Source organism: Mustela nivalis, assembly GCF_964662115.1.
Source record: "Mustela nivalis genome assembly, chromosome: 5".
Taxonomy (NCBI): domain Eukaryota; kingdom Metazoa; phylum Chordata; class Mammalia; order Carnivora; family Mustelidae; genus Mustela; species Mustela nivalis.
The window spans coordinates 78,455,991-78,479,344 of NC_139024.1; positions in this window are offsets into that span (position 1 = coordinate 78,455,991).

The following is a 23,354-nucleotide window of genomic DNA, read 5'->3' on the forward strand; positions in this document are numbered from 1 at the left end:
AAGCCTTTGCCTTTCGCTCAGCTCATGGTCTCAGGGTCCTGGGATCGAGCCCCACATCGGGCTCACTGCTCAGCAGGGAGCCTGCTTCCTCCTCTCTCTCTCTCTGCCTGCCTCTCTGACTACTTCTGATCTTTCAAATAAATAAATAAAAATCATTTAAAAAAAAAAAATCCCTGGAAGCTTGAAGAGCAGAACATTACTTCTATAAGGAAAATTTTAGGGTCTAAATTTAGGGACTCTAATGTTGCTAGTTAAGAATTTTAGAAAATAAAATTGGCAAAAAAGAGCTGTAATGATTCTTATGTGTATATAGTATTATTCAAAGGGTTAATAAGCAGTACTGATGTAGGAAAACACATTAGGGTTTGAAATCAATGGCCAAGAAAGAATTCTTGAGACTTCTTTGGTGCAAAAAGGTGGTTTTATTAAAGCACAGAGACAGGACCCATGGGCAGAAAGCTGCATTGGCGTCATGAGGAGTGGCCCATTATACATTTGCAAGTTGGGAAGGGGTTAGGGAAAGCATAAGGGTAAGAAATTTTGAGAACAAGGTTTGCAGGACTGTGAGGGGACTAGCTATTGTTGGGAAAGTGTCATTTATTACTCTCTAATAAAACCTGAGTCATGAGATGCATATCAGTGGGTCCTATGCTTGAGGGATGATTGCCAACATCTATCTTGGGGGGTAGAAATAAAGGAAGTTTCCAAAAGAATTTTTGTATGTTACAGTAGACTCACAGGATCCTGGGGGTTGGGCTAAGATTGCCTTTTGTCTTTAGCAAAAGCAGTTGCCCTTACACATTTCATCACTAAAATTTAAAAATATGAGAGACAATAAAGGTAAAATTCATAGACAGGATTCACCTCGAGAAAAATCAAAAACAAAAACTTAAGGAAGTGCAAACAATAGCATCCTGGTTTTTGCTTTTTGTTTGGCTAGCATACATCTCTCATTTATAGAAAAGGGAAAATCAATATTTCATCAATACTTTTTGTAAAGATAAATTTTGAAAGGATATTAAATCTAGTGATGATTTCTAAATCTATCTATAAGAAGACTTATCAAAAGATAGATATTTAATTTAGCAAGTGAATTTATAGAAAGAAATGAAAAATGCCAAAAATTTATCAAATAGTTCTAATTTCACAAGGCAGAGAAGTGATATGAAAAACAAAAATAAAATTAGATTTTTTAATATAGAGAGAGGTAAGCTATTTTTTCTTCAGAATGTCTTTAGCCCAAATGCCCTTTGATATTTAATAACATGACGTCAATATCACAGCTTCTAGAAAAACATTCATGTGCTACATTTGTGAGGCCATCAACATTTACCTTTACATTTCTAGGAGTTTGTTGTTGTTGTTGGACCAACCAGGATAACTAAGAGATATGAAAATAATCCATCTGCCCAACCTATTTATTTATTTATTTATTTATTTGTTCATTTTTCTATACCATGACTGCAGTGTTGGAGTAGAGTTTAAAAAAGTTCTTATTGCACAAGATTGAGATCTGAAGAGGTTAACTGTCCTTTCAACTCATGGTATCAGAGTTAGGATTACCACTCAGTGAACCTGGCTCCCAGGTCAGAGTGCTTTTCCATGTATAGAACAGTTTGATTCCTTATAAAGCACAAGTAAAACAAACAAACAAACAAACAAACAAGCTATTTACTAATAGAATATGATAAGAAAATAATAAAATTATATGCCTTTCAAAATAATAACTATTTTGTGATGTTTCTCTTGACATCTGTAGACAAGGTAAACACTTCTTTAAATTCCCAGGACTTGTGTTATGTTGTAACATATTTTCTTATCTTTATATGATTCACTAACCTGTGAGTTATTTGAGATTAAAAAAAATACATTTTATGACCCCAGAGACAAGCATTGTTGAATGAGTTCACAAGTGTACAAGTATGCAAATTAACACATTCTGTAGCAGAGTTCCCTCTACATGCAAGCTCTTAAATCAAGGGCATAGATGTTTATTTTTCAGACACCAGAAAGACCAATCCACAGGGGAGGTGTAATCTGCTATATGCAGTGATTTAACCCCCTCAGGAACAAACCTTAACCAGTGGGACTCAGAAGTGAATGGATAATAGTTGGATCCCATGGTAGGGCTCTGGAGCTCAATCTTCATGGTTCCTTATAGAGTTCCAGGTGGGGTTGAGCCCTGTATCCAGGATGATGATTAGCTAATTAACATAACTCTTGATTGATTCTTTTCTCTATTATCTCAATTCCTTGACTCTGTGCTTTGTGCTTCCTTAATTAGCTGTCAAATAAGTTACCTGCTTTCAAGTCCCCATCTCAGGGGCGCCCGGGTGGCTCAGTGGGTTAAGCCACTGCCTTCGGCTCAGGTCGTGATCTCAGGGTCCTGGGATCAAGTCCCACATCAGGCTCTCTGCTCAGCGGGGAGCCTGCTTCCTCCTCTCTCTCTCTCTGCCTGCCTCTCTGCCTACTTGTGATCTCTCTCTGTCAAGTAAATAAATAAAATCTTAAAAAAAAAAAAAAGTCCCCATCTCAGCATTTGTTTTAGGGAAAACATAAACCAAAGCAACAAATTTAAAGGAGAGCAAAAATAATTCTGCATTTAATAAAATATTTTATGTAGTTTATTTGGGTTTAGAAATATGGTGGGCACTACAAACTACTAAAACTGAGTGTATGTGTCCATATTGTTAGATACAGATATAAATGACATAGATATAAATTGTATTACCTCTTTTCTCACACCTATAAATTCCTGAATGATCTAGTTGTTTGTTTGTTTCACAGTTCTTCCTTTTTGTAAAGGAATTTGTAAAGGAATCAATAATGAGATTAGAAGTCTTTATTCCTTTACCAAACACCACATAGATGAAATTGATTATAAGATGTATAAAGCAAAAACAAAACAAGATGTAAGAAAAATATAATCTCTGCTTTTGAGCAGATTAAGACACTGCTCAACTACCTAGATGGAAGAAGGTCTGAATGAATACTAGTAGTCTCAATACCATTTTTTAAAAGATTTTATTTATTTATTTGACACACAGAGAGAGATATCACAAGTAGGCAGAAAGGCAGGCAAAGAGAGAGGGGGAAGCAGGCTCCCCACTGAGCAGAGGGCCGGATGTGGGGCTCAATCCCACGATCCTAAGACATGACCTGAGCTAAAGGCAGAGGCTTAATCCACTGAGGTGCCTACCCACACACCCCTCAGTACTGGTTTTATAACCAAAATTATAAAACAAAACCCATTAAAAGAAGAAATGGACTGATTGTCAACTTCCTGTGAGCTATTACTACATTTTCCCTACTTACTTATTGAAACAAAAGCTTACTGACAAACGTTCTACCTTCTCTTAGCCACTGCAGTTTTCTTTCTTCTAACTGTTCCCTGACTGCCTCCAAATATACAAATATACAGGCTCATTTTTTTTCAGTTATAAAGAATCCATACATATCTCTACTATGAATAATACCTATGGTATACTTAAAAAATATCTAATGTTTGTAAATTCACAAATGCTAAAAACATCAACTTTTTTTAGTTTTATAGTCTTCATATCCATAAGGAATTTAGTCTACTAATTTAAAAAATAGATTCAAATCTTCAAATTTTCTGAAGAAAAATTCTTATAGGAATGAGTCTTCTACACTATACTAAATTTGTGGGAGTTGGAACTTCTTGAACTATTTTTTAAGTAGAAATATTTCAACATTTGGGTTTTAAACTTTGTAATCATTTCACCAGGGTAACAGAAGATCAAGTAAACTTGCTAAACAGTTTAAGTGACTAAAAGATGGTACTCTAAAATATTCATGGCTCCAGTACTATTTTGTCTCATCACCCTCCAAGGCACTTTCACAACTTGATTGGGAAAAGGGTCCTTGATTTATCTATATGAAATTATTAGCCACCCAAATTTTATTCTATTTTAGCGATAAAGTTTTTGTTTTGTTCATTTAAACAATGCTTAATGGCCATTTCAGAGTAAAGGGAATTATAACTAAATTGTTGCCTTAATACAGTTTTTTAATGGTTATTTCTTGGCTGATTTCAAATTCAATGTCACATTAAAATACATTCAATTTCATATATGTAAAAAATGATGAAACTCACTAAACAATTGTGTCAGGTAATTTGAATTTCAATGATGTTTCCTAACAATTTGGATACATTAGATAAGAAATGCAGTGGTTTTTAGGAAGGATCATGCTATCAATGAAATGGTAAGGAAATAATTTTTAATGTTGAAAGAATGAAGGAGTGATGGAAAATGCTGTCTAGTGATAAAAGAAGAAGCAATAGAGGAAGAGGTAGCATGTATAGCATGTCCTAGACATCGGACACCTTTTTTTCTTCTTCCTTGCTTTTGGCCATGCTTTTGACCCTCCTTGGCAAACACTACTTCTCCTCTATATACGTACTTACTACTGTCAGGGACATTCTTTGCAAAATCTTCTGTGAACTCTTCCTTTCTTGTGTTTTATCCTGTAGTAATCTTGGCTGTGAATGGCAAAATAAATATTATTTTATAAATGGAAATATGTAGTTTATGTAATTTAGTTCTTTCCTTAGAGTAAATAGTAGCATGGTGCTATGGAAAGAATGTTTGTTATGCAGTTCTATTTTCAGGATATGTACTCTCTAATTTCTAATGTACATGCATATAAAAGAAAGATAAGCATACCTAATATGGCTCAGGGTATATTTATAGAAATCCTTGAACTATAAAAAAAATAGAAGGCATTTATATCACTGTAATATATTTTTAAAATATTTTGTATATGTACATTTCATCCTAAACTCTAGGAGAATAGATATGTCCCTATATATATTTGTTGAAAATTTGTGCAGAATGTTGGAAGAAACATATGATGATAATAGTAATAATAATGAAGTAATAGGTAACACTGTGTTAAGTGCTTGGTACACACCATTTCATTTAGTTTCTCCTTTATTTTGCTAGTGAGGAAGCAGAAATTTTCAGAGTAAGTAGCTTGTCCAAGTTTATACATATAGTTAGCAGATGGGGAGGTGGGGTTGTAGCCCATGTTTTTTTGTTTTGTTTTGTTTTTACTTCAAAAGCTATTGTTGCATATTGAAAGATGGAGAGGAAGCAAGAAACACATGAATGGTTTTGTAGATGAAACTTTATATGCACTGAAAATAATATAGGTGTGTTACTCTGTGAGCTCAAGCAAGTTGCTCAAACTGGAAAAATGACACAATTGCTAATGGATAGGTATGTGAACCTAGTAGTAAGCCAGACCCTGGGCCTGGGTTTCTATAAGCATTATGTTTTCTTTTTTTCCTAGTTTTATTGAGAAATAATTGACATACTTCACTATATAAGTTTAAGGCATACAGCATGATAGTTTGATTTACATATATTTTAAAATGATTACCAACATTATTTTTTTTTACTTACAAAAAGCTGCCCACTAGAGCAATTTGCTTTCCATATGCATGGCCACAACTCTTCAGTTAACCCCTGACTGGGCAGCAAATTTCAATGGTGGGGCAACTAGAAGATAGTATATAATCAATTAGAATATCACAACTACCGGCTAAAAATGAACTAACAATGAGAACTATGAATCTAGATTCATCCAAGGATGAAATTGGACATGCTGAACACTGAATAAAATCACTAATTTTAGAGTTGATATAATTCTGACTGTTTCTATATTTCTGTTTAGACCTAATTTTTCAATTAAATAATAAAACATTTACATTAGAATTTTAGAATTTCAGGGGTGACTGGGTGGCTCAGTGGATTAAGCCTCTGCCTTTGGTTCAGGTCATGATCTCAGAGTCCTGGGATCGAGCTCGCATCGCATCGGGCTCTCTGCTCAGCAGGGAGCCCGCTTCCCCACCTCTCTCTCTGCCTGCCTCTCTGCCTACTTGTGATCTCTGTCCAATAAATAAATAAAATATTAAAAAAAATTTTAGGGACGCCTGGGTGGCTCAGTTGGTTAAGCAGCTGCCTTCGGCTCAGGTCATGATCCCAGCGTCCTGGGATCGAGTCCCACATCGGGCTCCTTGCTCCGCAGGGAGCCTGCTTCTCCCTCTGACTCTGCCTTCCACTCTGTCTGCCTGTGCTCGCTCTCACTCTCTCTCTCTCACAAATAAATAAATAAAATCTTTAAAAAAAAATTTTAGAATTTCAAAGTAGTTTTGAAACTAAAGGATTTTTAAAATCCTCTTTTTAGAATTTATAAGAAGAATTATATATATATATATGTATATTTTCTGAAATATAAGGATGATCAAATTCAATGATCAGTAAGAATGATCATTTGATGGCTATATGGATGAAATAGGAATTGGAGTTTATGGAATGGCAAACAGTCACCCCTGTGATCAAATTCAGTGTCTTGATCAGCCAAGTTAATTATTTTCTATCTCTATTTGAGTGAAAGTATAGGTAAAAATCTGGGCAAGACTTGTTTGGTTTTAGCAGATCAATGAGAGATTAAAAACCATAATGAAATACTGGCCTAAATTTTCTAAATACTTATATGAAAAATATAACTTAAGATGAATTTAAAAGAATATATGTAATAGTAAAGGTAACATCTTTTAAATATGTTATGGTGAATTATTTATTTGATAGGAAGAGATGTCTTTGTGAACTAAATATATTTAAAATAATATTTTAAATAGAAAGAACAATTTTCATACTTGCAGAACTTATTTTCTATAGAGAGCTTAGATGAGTTTTTCTCTTAAATTGATTTCTTGAAAATATGCATTTTATATGTATATGATATATGCATATATAAAATTTTATAACAAATATTTTTGTAATGAATTCATATTTCTGCAATAACCTAAATATTTATAGGCATGCTACATACATTTAAAAAGTAATAATAAATTTAATAATTAAACTTGTAAGCTAAATATTTTACTTTTTTTATTAATGAGTTAAAAAAGTAAGGCGTTTTCCTGAAAAGAATCAGAGCAGTGATTTAAAAAACTCCAAATGCATGCTTTTTCATAACAGTTTATTATCTTTCAATGACCTTATATTTGTCTTACTTAGGCTTCCTTTCTTAAAAAAAAGAAAATTACCTATGAATATTTCTAAGTGTAGAGTTGAAAGGGACCATGGAGATTACCTAAGGTTCCCCATTTTTTATTCCATTATTCGCCCTTCTATATCATGCTTTTTGAGATTACATATATGGAAATGACATAACCAGAGTTGATATTCTTCTCAGTGAATGCCTCAATATTAATTCATCATCATATTTCAGGACCACTGATCCCCACCAAATGCCACATCCTTTTGCCAGTTGTTTATATGCCTTTTATGAAGAAAAACCTTCTACTTGTCATATGTAAAGCCAGTTATTTTTTTTAATTAATTTTTTATTTTTTATAAACATATATTTTTATCCCCAGGGTTTGCGACAATATGGATGGAACTAGAGCGTATCATGCTTAAAGCCAGTTATTTTTACTATCTCTTTTATTTTCCTTTATTCCAAGGTAAGTAAATATGTATGAGTTTGTCATCTATTATAAATGGATTCCAAATCCTCACCTTTTCAATTTTCCAGCTCTAGATAGTTTTATTGTTAATAGTCATTTTAGGATTAGGTACTTGGAACAAATGCAGTAGTAGACTTGATGTTTCATCCTTTTCCATGATGATGACACCATATTTCAAATATTTGAAATTCTTTCCTATTAGTGATACTATGTTAGGAACCATATCACAAACTCATGTTGAATTTCAAAAAACCACTAGACTCTTTTACTCTAACTACAAATACTCAGTTCTTATCTAATCCATATTAATCCCTCAGATATTTTTATATAAAAATAGGATTTCACATTTATTTCCATTTATTTTTAACATGGAACTTTTATCAGGATTTTTATCATAGCAGGGATTTGATAGCAAAAAAAAAATTCTACTCTGAAAACTGTTCTTTTGTTGTTTGTTTGTTTGTTTTTATTAAAACTATGGTTTAGAACACAAGTTTAAGACTTTTTTCTCCAGGTTTATTGAGGTGTATGTGACAAATAAAAAAATATGTATGTTTAAGGTATATAATGTGATGTTTTGGTATATGTATATAATGTGAAAAGATTACCACAATCAAGCTAATTAACATATCTATCACCTGCTGTAGTTGCCATTTTTATTTTGAATGAGAGCATATTTGACTCTTTTAGCAAATTTCAATTATATAATGCAGTATTTTATTAACTATATTCACCATACTGCAGATATATACTGCATAATCAGATTTCATTCACCCTACATAACTGTATCTTTGTATCTGTTGACATCTCTTCACTTCCCCCATTTCCACCCCTAGCAACCACCACTCTACTTTCTGCTTCCATGAGTTGCAGTTTTTTAGATTTTTTGTGTAAATAAGATCAGGCAGTACTTGTCTTTTTGTACCTGGCTTCTTGCTCTTAGTTATATGTCCTCCAGGTTTATCCATATTTGTCACAAATGACAAGACTTCCTTTTTTTAAAAGTCTGAATAATATTCCTCTGTGTGTGTGTTCTTCAGCTCTAGAATTTCTGTTTGATTCTTTTTAATGATTCCCCTGATGAACTTCTCATTTTGTTGATGTGCTGTTTTTTCATAGGGGCAGGCCTGGTGCCTGAATCCACTGTGGTGAGCTTGGCTCTTCAGTCTATGGGGGTGTGGGCCTGGAACCTGAGTCTCTTGGGGCTGGAGTGGCATTGGAGTCTACTAGGGCAGGTCTGCTACTTGGTCCACAGAGATGGACCTGGTTCTAGGGACTAAGAAGTCAGGTACAGTGTCAGGGTCTATTGATGTGGGCCTGATGCTGGGTGGGATCTTGAGCCTGGGTTCATGGGAGCTGGCCTGGTGTCTGGATCTTTGGGATTGAGTCTAGTTCTGACTTCCTGAGAACTGGCCTGGCACTGGACTCTACTAGGGCAGATGTGGCACTTTGGAGCACAAAGAGGGTCTAGTTTCTGGGACCTGGAGTATGGGGCCATGGACTGGCATCATGCTAGAGTGGACTCGGAGCCTGAGTCCTTGGGATGAAATTCACCCTGATTTTGCAGTAGTTGCCTGGTGCTGGAGTCCAATAGGATGGACCTGCTGTTAAGGACCATAGAGGCAGGCCTAGAGCTTGGGACCATGGGGGCTGGTTTGGCACTGGGGCAGGCCTGGGGCCTTAGGCAAAAGGAATGGGCCTTCAGCCTGGGCATGCAAGGCTTCTCTAGCTCTGGTGTGGAACTGGAGCCTGGAGCCCTGGATTCATTCTGGTGTTGTGGTATATCTGGAAGCTGGGTCTGTGGGGGCTGATTTTGTCCTGGAGCAGGCTAAGATTTTTCTTACATATTACATATAATCACAGTAATAGCTACTATTTTTTAGGTAGCAGATGGTCTGCCCAGTGTTTTATACTCATTATGTTATCACTAATTTTTAAAATCAAATGTTATTATCTGTTTTATACATGAAAACTGAAACTCAGAATTTAAGTGACTGCTCCAAGCTTCATTTGGCTACATGGAAGAGTTCTGGCTTCAGTCTGGGATTATTTTCCTCTAAAGCTCATGCAGACTCCACTTCAAAAAAAGACAAAAGTGTCTTAGTGTACCAGCTATGTCAGTAATCAAGTATTTTCAGACAATAGTTAAATTATCCCATAACCAGTGTTATATAAGCTTTAGGAGGAATATTATTTTTGTTTTAGAGGATGTCTTTAGTAATGGAAGAAACTCTGATGTTGCCTGCCTGAATTTCTAAATTATCTCAATGCCTATTTCCTTTGAATTTTAATTCATTTTTAAAATTAATCTAAATTTTGAAAAATTATTTATTTATTTATTTGAGAGAGCATGAGCAGAGGTTAGAGGGGAGAGGGAGAAGTAGGCTCCCCACTGAGCAGGGGGCCTGATGTGGGGCTTGATCCGAGGATCCCAGGATCAAGATCTGAGCCAAAGACAGACACTTAACCACCCAGGTGCCCCTAAATTAATTTTAATTTTAATTCATTTTTTTTTCAGGCATACACTGAGCCCACTTAATGTGCAGAGATTGTTGGTTCAGAGATTACACTGGTTAAAAAGTCCTTTCATCTGTTGTAATCTGTACTTCAGCCACTGGCTTGAAAATAATTCAAAAGAGCTTTAAATCAAGTGATCCTTGTCAGGTCTCCTGAAGGTCTGGTCAATAGCAGAGTTAATTTCAGATGGCTAAGGTTATAACCCAGATCACATGGTAGCTGCTGTGCCCTCCAACTGGGACGGGTAAATTGCACACTTTCCAGGAGACACATATCAAGTGTTCTTGCTCAGCAAGAAATGAAGTAATTTCCCTATCCAACTTGAAACACGGTCCCCAAAAGAATAAGCCAAATATCCCATATTCACTGAAAAATGGTAAACATATTAACATTTTATAGAATAATCTTTGGTTGAATAATGTACTTACAACTTCAAAGTATATTCTCTACCTGAAACTTAATTGTAAAAGTTAATAGATTGAAAAGTAAATGGGTTGCTCTCCAACTAGATTTTGAGGATATATAGTAACTTCTAACTTTTTTGATGAATTATAAAAGAAGGAAGAAATGAAGGAGAGGAAACACTAGAAAGGTGACATTGTTTTGTTATTTTACAAGGACGAAAAATTGTCTTTTATTTTTATGGACTATTTTAAAACAATGTTGTAAAAAAATAAGAGTTGTACTTTTCTGCGGTTTCCTGATTGCGGTGGAAACTGGTTGATATTTGGCTTGAATGTCACCAGTATAAATCCAGTTTGTTTCCAATACTAGTTATTCTATAAAAACTAGTTATTCTATAAAAAACTAGTTATTCTATAAAAACTTGAATCAGACTCAGTCCTTTTAAACAACAAGGATATAGGAATTAATATTTATTTAAAGATTTTATTTATTTATTTGACAGATAGAGAGATCACAAATAGGCAGAGAGGCAGGCAGAGAGAGAGGGAGAAGCAGGCTCCTTGCTAAGCAGAAAGCCTGATGCAGGGCTCCATCCCAGGACCCGGAGATCATGACCTAAGTCGAAGGCAGAGGCTTAACCCACTGAGCCACCCAGGGACCCCTAGTATTTTTTCTTTTTTTATCATTATTTTGATGATTCACTTTGAACTTTGAATTAATTAAAAAAAGTTTAGTATTTTTTCATTTAAAAGAAAAAGAGGCAGTTTCCAGAGATTCTTTATTTTATTAGAGACCTGGCCTGGATTGTGTGAACTTCTAGACAGATTACTTGCTTTAAAAAACAACTTTTTCCTCTGTAGTGCTCATAATTTTATTAGTGAAACATCTTCATATGCTCAGAATTATTTGTTTGGTAATAGTTACTATCCTGGTTGCCACTACATAAATAAATCACAGTTATTGCAATATGGGCAGGTTCTGAAGAGAAAGCTCACTTCTTTTCTACATTATGTTACCTGGGACCATTCAACGGGGTACTGGAGCTTTCACTTCTAAGCTGATTTACTCACATACGTTGCAGATTGGTACTGGTTGATGATCATGAGCCCAGCTCAGACTGAGAGTTAGGAGCCTTGGTACTGTCCACATCACTCACTGTGTGGGCCCCTCCATAGGCTGCATCCTCACAGACCGGTAACTAGGTTTTAAGAGCAAGTATCTCAAACAACAAAATATGGTAGGTGCCAGTTTTTTAAGGCCTAGAAACTAGCATAGCATCAATTCCACATTATTCTATTGCTTAGTCATAGAGGTTGGATTTATTGTGATGGGATCTGATCCCAAATCTTGATAGGAAGAGTGTCAAAGGATTTCTAGGCTATGTTTTAAAATGATCATAATTATTTGCATATCTCTCATGTTTATAATGCATTCACTTTCCTCCAGACTTCCCCAAGGTCTCATATTTTTAAACAGGTTAAGGCTTCAGATATAAAATCTCATCATCTCAAATCTGTATACAAATAAGAATCTTTGAATTCATTTCTTTGGGTATATAGATTATCAAGGTTTATTTCTTTATCTCAAGTCTGTGAACTAAAGGGACAAATGATCTGTGCCCCCCACATACATACTCAACATATGTGGAAATCCTAACCCCCAATGTAATGGTCTTAAATGGTGGGGACCTGGGGAGGTGATTAGGTCATGAAGTTGGAGCCCTCATGAATGGGAATAGTGCTGTTATAAAAGAAACCTCAGAGAACTCTTTAGCACTCCTTATGCCATGTGAGGATACATGAGAATTAGAAATCTTTAATCCAGAAGAGGTTTTTATCAGAGCCCAGTTATGCTGACACCTTAGTCTTGGATTTCCAGTAAAATAAATTCCTGCTGGGTTTAAGTAATCCAGTCTATGGTACTTTGTTATGATAGCCGAAAGTGGCTATGACAAGAGCCCTGGATCATTTGTATTTAGCAAGTGATTCTTCAGTTTCTTTCTCTCCTCACACATTTTATCATAGACAGCAAGAAGAATCAATCCAGGAAGTAATTACAATATTCTGTCTGGAGATCTTCTTATAACTAGGTATATTTTCTATATTGCACATTACTGCAGATGACGGTTTTGCTAAAATTTCTGCCACTAAAAGGATCTGTTTTCTAATTTTCAATAATGTGTCCTGATTTTTCTTTACGCCCTCATTGTATACAATAAATGTATTTTTGATTGGCTCAAAGGATCAAAAATTATCACTTTCCTCATTTACTTACCCCTTCAACATAGTGAGCTGAAATTCTATTTTCCTGAATTCATTTTCTTAAAAGATTATTAGTTACATTTCTTGATTATAATCATAAACACATGTTCTTTTTGGATTTGACCTGAACTTAAGCTTTGTTTCTTTCTTTAACCCAGTGTTTTATCTGAAAGAAATCACCATAACACCTTGTGTCTTCAGTTACAGTTAAAAAGAATATTACATGCCTGTTAAAATATGCCAGTAGACCTATCATATATTCAAGGGTACCAAGAGCAATTTGACACAATGGCTAAAAATCACTGTTCTTGAAAATATCTTAACAATGCAAAAATATCATGAAAAATTTCTTTTACTCCACTAGACCAAATATTTTTCAAGTGCAAAAAGAGTGGAATTATTTCCCCAATGGTAGAGGCCCTTCTTTATTCCTTTTCAAGTCCGTTGTCCATGACTTTAGATACTCTTGCCAATATCCAAAGTTTCATTGTTTTTAGAAGCCTATCAAAATATCAGTTCCTGCAGGGATCCACGTTCAGACCATCCATGCCTGCAGCCATACTGGATGAACTAATTTTTCTTAAATGGTCATCCAGTTGTTTTCAAATTGCAAGTCAAAGACCCCTCCCATCATTGTTCTATAGACATTGCTGTTTGAACTGACTTTTGCAATCAAAATTCTGGTGCTCATAAATTAAGTAAATGCATCACTTAAGGGATTGACTTTTAATGAGGTATATTTCTTTGTATATTTTAATGAGGTATATTTCTTTGTGTATTCATTATATTTCTTACAATATGATATAGTGATAATTTAAATATTGTTTGATGGAAAACTCCATTTAGATTCTCCCTCACTCCATGACCCAGTGAACCACACAACAACAATAATTCTAGATTTCCTAGTAATTCTGATAACTAGTTGCTAGTTTAGATTAATGTGAAATGGAGAAATATGTAAACATTTCAGTTTTTCAGTTTGGGGTCATCTTCATACATGAGTTCTTACATCATTTATTTATCTACTTACTTAATGTTTTGCCCTTTGAGAGTTAGCATTATGTCCTATGCCCATACTTTGGGCACTTGCATTTGTTTCATTGGTTACTCTGCTATATGTCATGTAAATGTAATTACTTTGAATACAATTTTCATCTTGAAGAATCCTTTATTATAGGTAATGCAAAAGTCATCTTGAAAAATACATAAGATTTTCTTCTTTTGCTTTTAAACTCTCATGTTTTTAACTTCACGAGGTTATCAGTTAGGTGCAAATTATTATTAATATTGAACTCATTCTTATTGAATGCACTAATTTTCTAAAGTTTTTCTAAAAAGTTTAAAAAATTTTTTTATTAATTTATTTTTTTATATATCTTTTCAGCGTAACAGTATTCATTGTTTTTGCACCACACCCAATGCTCCATGCAATACGTGCCTCCTTAATACCCACCACCTGACTTCCCCAACCTCCCACCACCTGCCCCTTCCAAACCCTCAGGTTGTTTTTCAGAGTCCATAGTCTCTCATGGTTCATCTCCCCTTCCAATTTCCCTCAACCCCCTTCTCCCCTCCATCTCCCCATGTCCTCCATGTTATTTGTTATGCTCCACAAATAAGTGAAACCATATGATAATTGACTCTCTCTGCTTGACTAATTTCACTTAGCATAATCTCTTCCAGTCCCATCCATGTTGCTACAAAAGTTGGGTATTCATCCTTTCTGATGGAGGCATAATACTCCATAGTGTATATGGACCACATCTTCCTTATCCATTCGTCCATTGAAGGGCACCTTGGTTCTTTCCACAGTTTGGCGAACGTGGCCATTGCTTGCTATAAACATTGGGGTACAGATGGCCCTTCTTTTCACTACATCTGTATCATTGGGGTAAATACCCAGTAGTGCAATTGCAGGGTCATAGGGAAGCTCTATTTTTAATTTCTTGAGGAATCTCCACACTGTTCTCCAAAGTGGCTGCACCAACTTGCATTCCCACCAAGAGTGTAAGAGGGTTCCCCTTTCTCTACATCCTCTCCAACACACGTTGTTTCCTGTCTTGCTAATTTTGGTCATTCTAATTGGTGTAAGGTGGTATCTCAATGTGGTTTTAATTTGAATCTCCATGAAGGCTTGTGATGATGAACATGTTTTCATGTGTCTGATAGCCATTTGTATGTCTTCATTGGAGAAGTGTTTGTTCCTATCTTCTGCCCATTTTTTGATATGATTATCTGTTTTGTGTGTGTTGAATTTAAGAAGTTCTTTATGGATCCCGGATATCAACCTTTTGTCTGTACTGTCATTTGCAAATTTCTTCTCCCATTCCATGGGTTGCCTCTTTGTTTTGTTGACTGTTTCTTTTGCTGTGCAGAAGCTGTTGATCTTGATGAAGTCCCGAAAGTTCATTTTCACTTTTGTTTCCTTTGCCTTTGGAGACATATCTTGAAAGAAGTTACTGTGGCTGATATCAAAGGGATTACTGCCTATGTTCTCCTCTAGGATTCTGATGGATTCCTGTTTCATGTTGAGGTCTTTTTTCTATTTTGAGTTTATCTTTATGTACAGTGTAAGAGAATGGTTGAGTTTCATTCTTCTACATATAGCTGTCCAATTTTCCCATACCATTTATTGAAGAGACTGTCCTTTTTCCACAGTATATTTTTTTCCCTGTTTTGTTGAAGATGATTTGATCTTAGAGTTGAGGGTCCATATCTGGGCTTGCTACTCTGTTCCACTGGTCTATGTGTCTGTTTTTATGCCAGTACCATGCTGTCTTAGTGATCACAGCTTTGAAGTAAATCTTGAAATCAGGTAACATGATGCCACCAGTTTTATTTTAGTTTTTCAACATTTCCTTAGCAATTTGGGGTCTCTTCTGATTCCATACAAATTTTTGGATTATTTGCTCCAGCTCTTTGAAAAATACTGGTGGAATTTTTATCAGAATGGCATTAAAAGTATAGATTGCTCTAGGCAGTATAGACATTTTAACAATGTTTATTCTTCTGATCCAAGAGCATGGAATGGTCTTCCATCTTTTTGTGTCTTCTTCAATTTCTTTTATGAGTGTTCTGTAGTTCCTCAAGTACAGATCCTTTACCTCTTTGGTTAGGTTTATTCTCAGGTATCTTATGGTTCTTGGTGCTATAGTAAATGGAATCGATTCTCTAATTTCCCTTTCTGTATTTTCATTGTTAGTGTATAAGAAAGCCACTGATTTCTGTACATTGACTTTGTATCTTGCCACATTACTGAATTACTATATGAGTTCTAGTAGTTTGGGGGTGGAATCTTTTGGATTTTCCATATAAAGTATGTCATCTGCAAAGAGAGAGAGTTTGACTTCTTCATTGCCAATTTGGATACATTCTATTTCTCTTCGATGTCTAATTGCTGTTGCTAGGACTTCTTATACTATGTTGAACAAGAGTGGTGAGAATGGGTATCCTTGTCGTGTTCCTGATCTCAACAGGAAGGCTGCGAGCTTTTTCCCATTGAGTATGATATTTGCTGTGGGTCTTTCCCAGAAAGATTTTATGAAATTCAGAAATGTTTCCTCTATACCTATACTTTGAAGCATTTTAATCAGGAATAGATGCTGTATTTTGTCAAATGCTACTTCTGCATCAATTGAGAGGACCATGTGGTTCTTCTCTCTTCTCTTATTAATTTGTTCTATCACATTGATTGATTTGTGAATGTTGAACAATCCTTGTAGCCCAGAGATGAATCCTACCTGATCATGGTGGATAATCTTTTTAATGTGCTGTTGGATCCTGTTTGCTAGGATCTTGTTGAGAATCTTAGCATCCATATTCATAAGTGGTATTTGTCTGAAATTCTCCTTTTTGGTGTGGTCTTTGCCTGGTTTGAGGATCAGGGTAATGCTGGCTTCATAAAAAGAGTATGGAAGTTTTCCTTCTGCTTCAATTTTTTTGAAACAGCTTCAGGAGAATAGGTGTTATTTCTTCTTTGAAAATTTGGTAGAATTCCCCAGGGAATCTGTCAGATCCTGGGCGCTTGTGTTTTGGGAGATTTTTGATCACTGCTTCAATCTCGTTATTAGATATCAGTCTATTCAGGTTGTCGATTTCTTCCTGGTTCAATTTTGGGAGTTTATAGTTTTTCAGGAATGCATCCATTTCATCTAGGTTGCTTAACTTATTGATGTATAACTGTTGATAATAACTTCTGATGATTGTTTCTACTTCCTTGGTGTTAGTCGTAATCTCTCCCCTTTCATTCATAATTTTATTAATTTGAGCTTTCTCTCTTTTCTTTTGCATTAGTGTGGCCAATGGTTTACCATTCTTATTGATTCTAGTTTCATTGGTACTTTAGTTTCTACCTCATTGATCTCTGCTCTAATCTTGATTACATCCCTTCTTATGTGTGGAGTTGGTTTGATTTGTTGTTGATTCTCCAGTTCTTTAAAGTGTAGAGACAGCTGATGTATTCTGGATTTTTCTATTTTTTTCAGGGAGACTTGGATGGCTATGTATTTCCCCCTTAGGACTGCCTTTGCTATATCCCATAGGTTTTGGACTGAAGTGTCATCATTCTTATTGGTTTCCACGAATTGTTTAAGTTCTTCTTTGATCTCCTGGTTGATCCAAGCATTCTTAAGCAAGGTGGTCTTTAGCTTCCAGGTGTTTGAGTTCCTTCGAAACTTTTTCTTGTGATTGAGCTCCAGTTTCAAAGCATTTTGATCTGAGAATATGCAGGGAATAATCTCAGTCTTTTGGTATCGGTTGAGTCCTGATTTGTCACCCAGTATGTGGTCTATTCTGGAGAAGGTTCCATGTGAACTTGAGAAGAATGAGTGTTCTGTTGTTTTATGGTGGAATGTTCTGTATTTGTCTATAAGGTCCATCTGATCCAATGTGTCATTCAATGCTCTTGTTTCTTTATTGATTTTCTGCTTGGATGATCTGTCTATTACTGAGAGAGGTGTGTTAAGATTTCCTACTATTAATGTATTCATATCAATATGACTCTTTATCTTGATTAATAGTTTTCTTATGTAATTGGCTGCTCCCATATTGGGGGCATAGATATTTACAATTGTTAGATCATCTTGGTGGATGATCCCTTCAAGAATTATGTAGTATCCTTCTGTATCTCTGACTACAGTCTTTAGTTTAAAATCTAATTTATCTGATATGAGAATCGCTACCGCAGCCTTCTTTTGAGGCCCATTGGCATGAAAGATGCTTCTCCATCCCCTCACTTTCAGTCTGGGTGTATCTTTACGTTCAAAATGGGTCTCTTGTAGACAACATATGGATGGGTCCTGTCATTTTATCCAATCTGCAACCCTGTGTCATTTTATGGGCACATTTAGGCCATTCACATTAAGAGTAATTATTGATAGATATGTTTTTATTGACATCGTGTTATCTTTGAAGTCTTTCTTTCTGTAGATTGTCTCTATATTTCTGTTCAATGATTTTCTTAGGATTTTTCCTTTTTTATAGAACCCCCCTTAATAGTTCCTGCAGTGTTGGCTTGGTGGTCACCTACTCTTTTAAGCCTTGCCGGTCTTGGAAACTCTTTATCTCTCCATCCATTTTGAATGTCAGTCTTGCTGGATAAAATATTCTTGGCTGCATGTTATTCTCATTTATTGCCCTGAATATATCTTGCCAGCCCTTTCTGGCTTACCAGTTTTCTGTGGACAGGTCCAACATTATTCTGATGGGCTTTCCTCTGTATGTAAGGAACTTCTTTGTCCTAGCTGTCTTCAAGAGGGCCTGCCTATAATTATAATTCTTCATTCTTACTATCAGGTGTCTGGAGGACTTTTGAGAATCTATGTTCTGGGGGAAAACAGTTCTACCTCTAGTACATGAGCACTGGTTCCATTTGTGAGATTGGGAAAATTTTCATGAACAACTTGTTCCACTATATCTTCTAGACTTCTTTCTTTCTCCTCCCCTTCAGGGATTCCAATAATTCTGATGTTGGAACATTTCATGGCATCATTTATTTCCCTGATTCTGTTTTTGTGGCTTCTAAGCTATTTGTTCCAGGCTTCCTCCTGATCCTTTCTCTTTATCTGTTTGTCCTCCAGATCACTAATTCTATCTTCTGTCTCAGTTACCCTAGCTTTTAGAGAATTTAGATTAGATTGGAACTCATTGAGAGCATTGTGAACATCATCCCTGGTGGCTTTCAGTTCCATTTTGTCATCCATGGCTTTCTCCAACCTAGCTATTGCCTGGATAATTGTTAGCCTGAATTCCCTTTCCAACATATTGTCTATGTTGATAGCCATTAGCTCTGTGGCAGAAAGCCCATCCTCTGAATTTTTCTTCTGTTGGGCATTCCTCCTCCCAGTCATTTTGGTGAGAGATGGCTGAAAGGATGTAGCTGGATGTATCGACCATGGCGCAGTCAAGGTGCACCCTGGAACACTTCTGAGCGATCAGGAGTCCCAAATGAGAGAAAAAAGAAAAGAAAAAGAAAAAAAAAAAGAGAGAGCAAGAGAGAGAAACAGGAAAAAAAGGGAAGATAAAAGAGAAGGCTCAGCCCAAATGGGTCCCAAGGTAAGATTTATGAAGTATACAAACAAAAACACTGATAAAATTATATGACAAGAGAAAAAAATATATATATAAAGAACCTCGTGAAAAAGAACCCCAAGTATAAGATTTATATACTATCAGGACAAACACAAATACACAGAAACGCTGGCAGAAGAAAAAGATGGGAGAGTGGTTATAAATTCTCAGTGTGGGTGAGGAAGTTTATTTTGATTCTTCCTGGATGTATCTTGATATCTTTGTTAAAGGACTCAACTTTCCTAAGATAAAGGGGGATTAAATATTGGTTTACCTATAGGGGTAGCATTGAGTGGGGAAAGGGGATCACCTTGAAGTTTAACTCTGTATAAATATTAAAAAATAAAAATAAAAAAGCATAATCTAAACTAAACTAAAATTTAAAAATATAAAAAATAGAAAAGCAAAAGTAAAACACGGGTATAGGTATCAAAAAGTTCAGGTTAAAAAGTTATTATGGAATTTGATGTACTGGACATCTCACTGTGATGGTAAATAGGTTAAAAAATTATCTATCTATATATCTATCTATATAAAATGAACGAGAATAGTGAGAATGAATTAAAAATAAAAGTTGTATTTATGTAGTTGTGGTTGTTCTCTTGTCATCTTTTTTCTTTTTCTTTCTTTTTCTTGCTTGGTTTACTGGGGGAGGGGCCTGCCACGTGGGTTTTCAGGCAATGTTCCCTGAGTTAAGTCCTCCCACCCTCCTCAAGGGGGTGGGCTCTGAGGAAACCGGTTTTTCAGGCTTTTGTTCTCTGGAGGCTTTTATGTTTGTTTGTTCATATATATATATATATATATGTATATGTATATATATGTATATGTGTGTATATATATATATATATATATATATATATATATATATTTTTTTTTTTTTTTTTTTTTCCCTCTCGCCTTGTCAGCTTTTGACGGTTTTTGGAGGTTTAGAGGAAAGCAAACTGTTCCTGGACCTCCCTCTCAGAGAGAAGTTTTAGTCTGTTCCCCTCTGGGTGTTGCAGAGCAAATAACTTTCCCCTTGGCCACTGGCAGAGCAGGTTCTGAGTCATGGTCCCTGGGGACACAGGAACTCCTGCTTGTACCCAAAACAATGACAGCAGCGGCTGTCTGGGCAGCTCCAGACCGCCAGAGAGGTTCCAAGCAGAGATAGCACACTGAGATTTTCCTGCTGGCCCCGGTTGGGAGTGCCTGGTCTTTCTGGTTCCCAGAGCGCTGGGCTGGTGCCTTGGCGCACCACTCTCAGGGGAGGGTGTGGGGCGCACACGTCTCAGGCTCTGATAGCGCTGGGCAGCACGAGCCTGGGAACTGCAAAATGGCTATGTTTCTGCTGACTGGCAAGACTCCCAGCTCCTTTCGGGAGCTGGACTCCATGAGTTCTCAAGCGCGCTGGTGGCTCAGGGACCAAGACCTGGTTTCTCCGCTGCACTCTCTCTGGCTCAGCACCATGGGTGGCTGTTCTGGGTCCAGAGACTTAAGCCCCTGTCCCTAACTGCCCTGATTCCCACAATTTCTCCCCATGATCCTTTGCTCTTTTTGAGTGCTTTCAACCAGACTCCAAGTTAATGCTGGTCCCCAGACGCAGGGCACTCTCGCTCGTATTGGGGGTATTACTTTCCAATAGGTCGTCTCTGGTGGCTCCCTCCCCCTTTTGCTTATCTTCTGATATCAGTTCAATGTTCCCACTCTGCTTTACCTGCCCACTGGTGTCTTCTGCCCTTGTAGAGATCCAGACATGTATAATTCTGATCTCAGGCTGATTTCATGGGTTATCGGAGTTCTTTGGTAGGTAATCAGCTCACTTTAGGGTACAGGTTGAAACAGTGCCTCCTCCTACTTCCCCGCCATCTTGTCTCACCCAAGAATGACATTTTTACTTTTGGATAACAGTGCTTAATTATTAGAGACACCATTACAAATATCTTGAAATAAGAAATGGCGGTTGTCCCCAACTTGTCTAGTCCCATTTATTTATTTATTTCATTTAATAAATATTTATTGGGAATTTATTATATGCTAGATCTCATCTCAGTACTTTATAAATTTTAACTTATTAATCTTTGTAGCAAACCTATGAAGTAGGTACTTCTATTATACCCATTTTATAGAAGAAGACACTAAGAGGGTTTAAATAACTCACCTAAGATTCACACAATGAATAAGTGTGGAAATTAATTTTGTATGCTTCTATACTGTGCTAACAGTATTCTTTTCCTTTCACCCTATAAATAATTTTTATGACCAATAATCGTAATTGATTCTGTCACATACCTATAAAATATGGTCCTGATATAAATTATAAATATGAAATATGACTACAAACTCAATATTGAGCATACCGTATGCTATTCTTTGAATTTTATCTAATAAAAGGCAGCATTTTTACGATCATGTTTGTTTGAAAAAAATTTAGAATTATTAAAACCAAAACTATTTTTAACAAAATGGAATCTTTTGTATATTTCCAATTTATATGAAGATGGGGTGGCTAGAGATTTACTTTTCTTGACCATTTTAGTTTTTTTGAAAAATTCCTTTGGAGGAAATTGAAATTTTATTTTGGTAGATATGGCCATATGGTCTTTGTTTTCATGAAAATTTTGTGACTCACCAAAATTCTTTTTTTTTAAAAAGATTTTATTTATTTGACAGACAGAGATCACAAATAGGCAGAGAGGGTTGCGGGCAGCAGGCTCCCTGCCAAGCAGAGAGACTGCCAAGCAGACAGCCTGTTGTGGGGCTCAATCCCAGGACCATGGGATCATGACCTGAGCCAACGGCAGAGGCTTTAACCCCCTGAGCCACCCAGGCACCCCCAAAATGCATTCTTTTAGCTGATATTACACTGAAAAAATGTTGTGGCTTTAAAGTTTGTCTCTTTATATGTTTTTAAAAGTATTTATTTTGGAAAAGTATTTTTGAAGAGTTTCAAGTTTGTGTTTGATTAATATGACAACAAAAACTCAACCCAACTGGATAGAAAGTTATGCTGCAAATAAACGTTGGCCACATTATCATTTTCATTATAAGTTTGATGAAATATTATCTTAAGGAGAGATACACTACTGACAGCAATGAAAAACAAGACACCAGAAATTCCATTTAAGTGCAGGTGACAATATTATTTATTGCCATTCACTCATGTTACTGCCAGGCTTCTTAAATTTATTCAGAGGAAATATATCCTCTCAGCTTGTGACAGCAGAGGGGAAATCACACTAGCAGAACTACATTCTCATAAATGGCTAAAGAAGTCTTGCCTTTCTTCTGTTCATCTTACATAGAATTGGGAAGGCAGAACACCAATGATTATAAGAAATATAAATTTTAAAATTCCAAGGTGCCTGGTGTGGCTCAGTTAGTTAAGAAAATGACTCTTAATTTCAGCTCAGGTCATGATTTAAGGGTTGTGAGATCAAGTCCCATGTTGGACTCCATGCCGAGTGTGGAGACAGCTTAAGATTCCCTCTTCCTCTGACCCTTCCCTGCTCACTCTGTCTCACTCTCTCTTTCTCTAGAAATAAATTTTTAAAAACTTAAAAAAGTTAAAAATTCAAAAAAAAGCTTTCTTTTCAATATTTTCTTTCCAACAGATTCTGCTTACCTTGTTATCTTTTCTTTTTTAAGGTTCAGAACGACCACCATCATGACCATCATCACAAAATTCACCCAAATAAAATTTTTTTTATCATCTTTCTTCCTTATATATTTTAAAAATCTTTGCCAGTTACAATTCTTTTTTTTTTTTTAAAGATTTTATTTATTTATTGGAGAGAGAGACAGTGATAGAGAGCATGAGCAAGGAGAAGGTCAGAGGGAGAAGCAGACTCCCCATGGAGTTGGGAGCCTGATGCAGGACTTGATCCTGGGACTCCGAGATCATGACCTGAGCTGAAGGCAGTCATCCAACCAACTGAGTCACCCAGGCATCCCATGCCAGTGATAATTCTTAACTCAAATTTAAATTTACATTCTTTCCTTTTTTTATAAAATTTGTTTTCCTTATCCTTCTTGCTTGATTAATTAACTTTTTCCCTCTAATTGTATGTTAGTAATGTTTTAGGATCCTAGATTATTTCCTGAGCAGGCTTTTTTTTTTTTTTTTT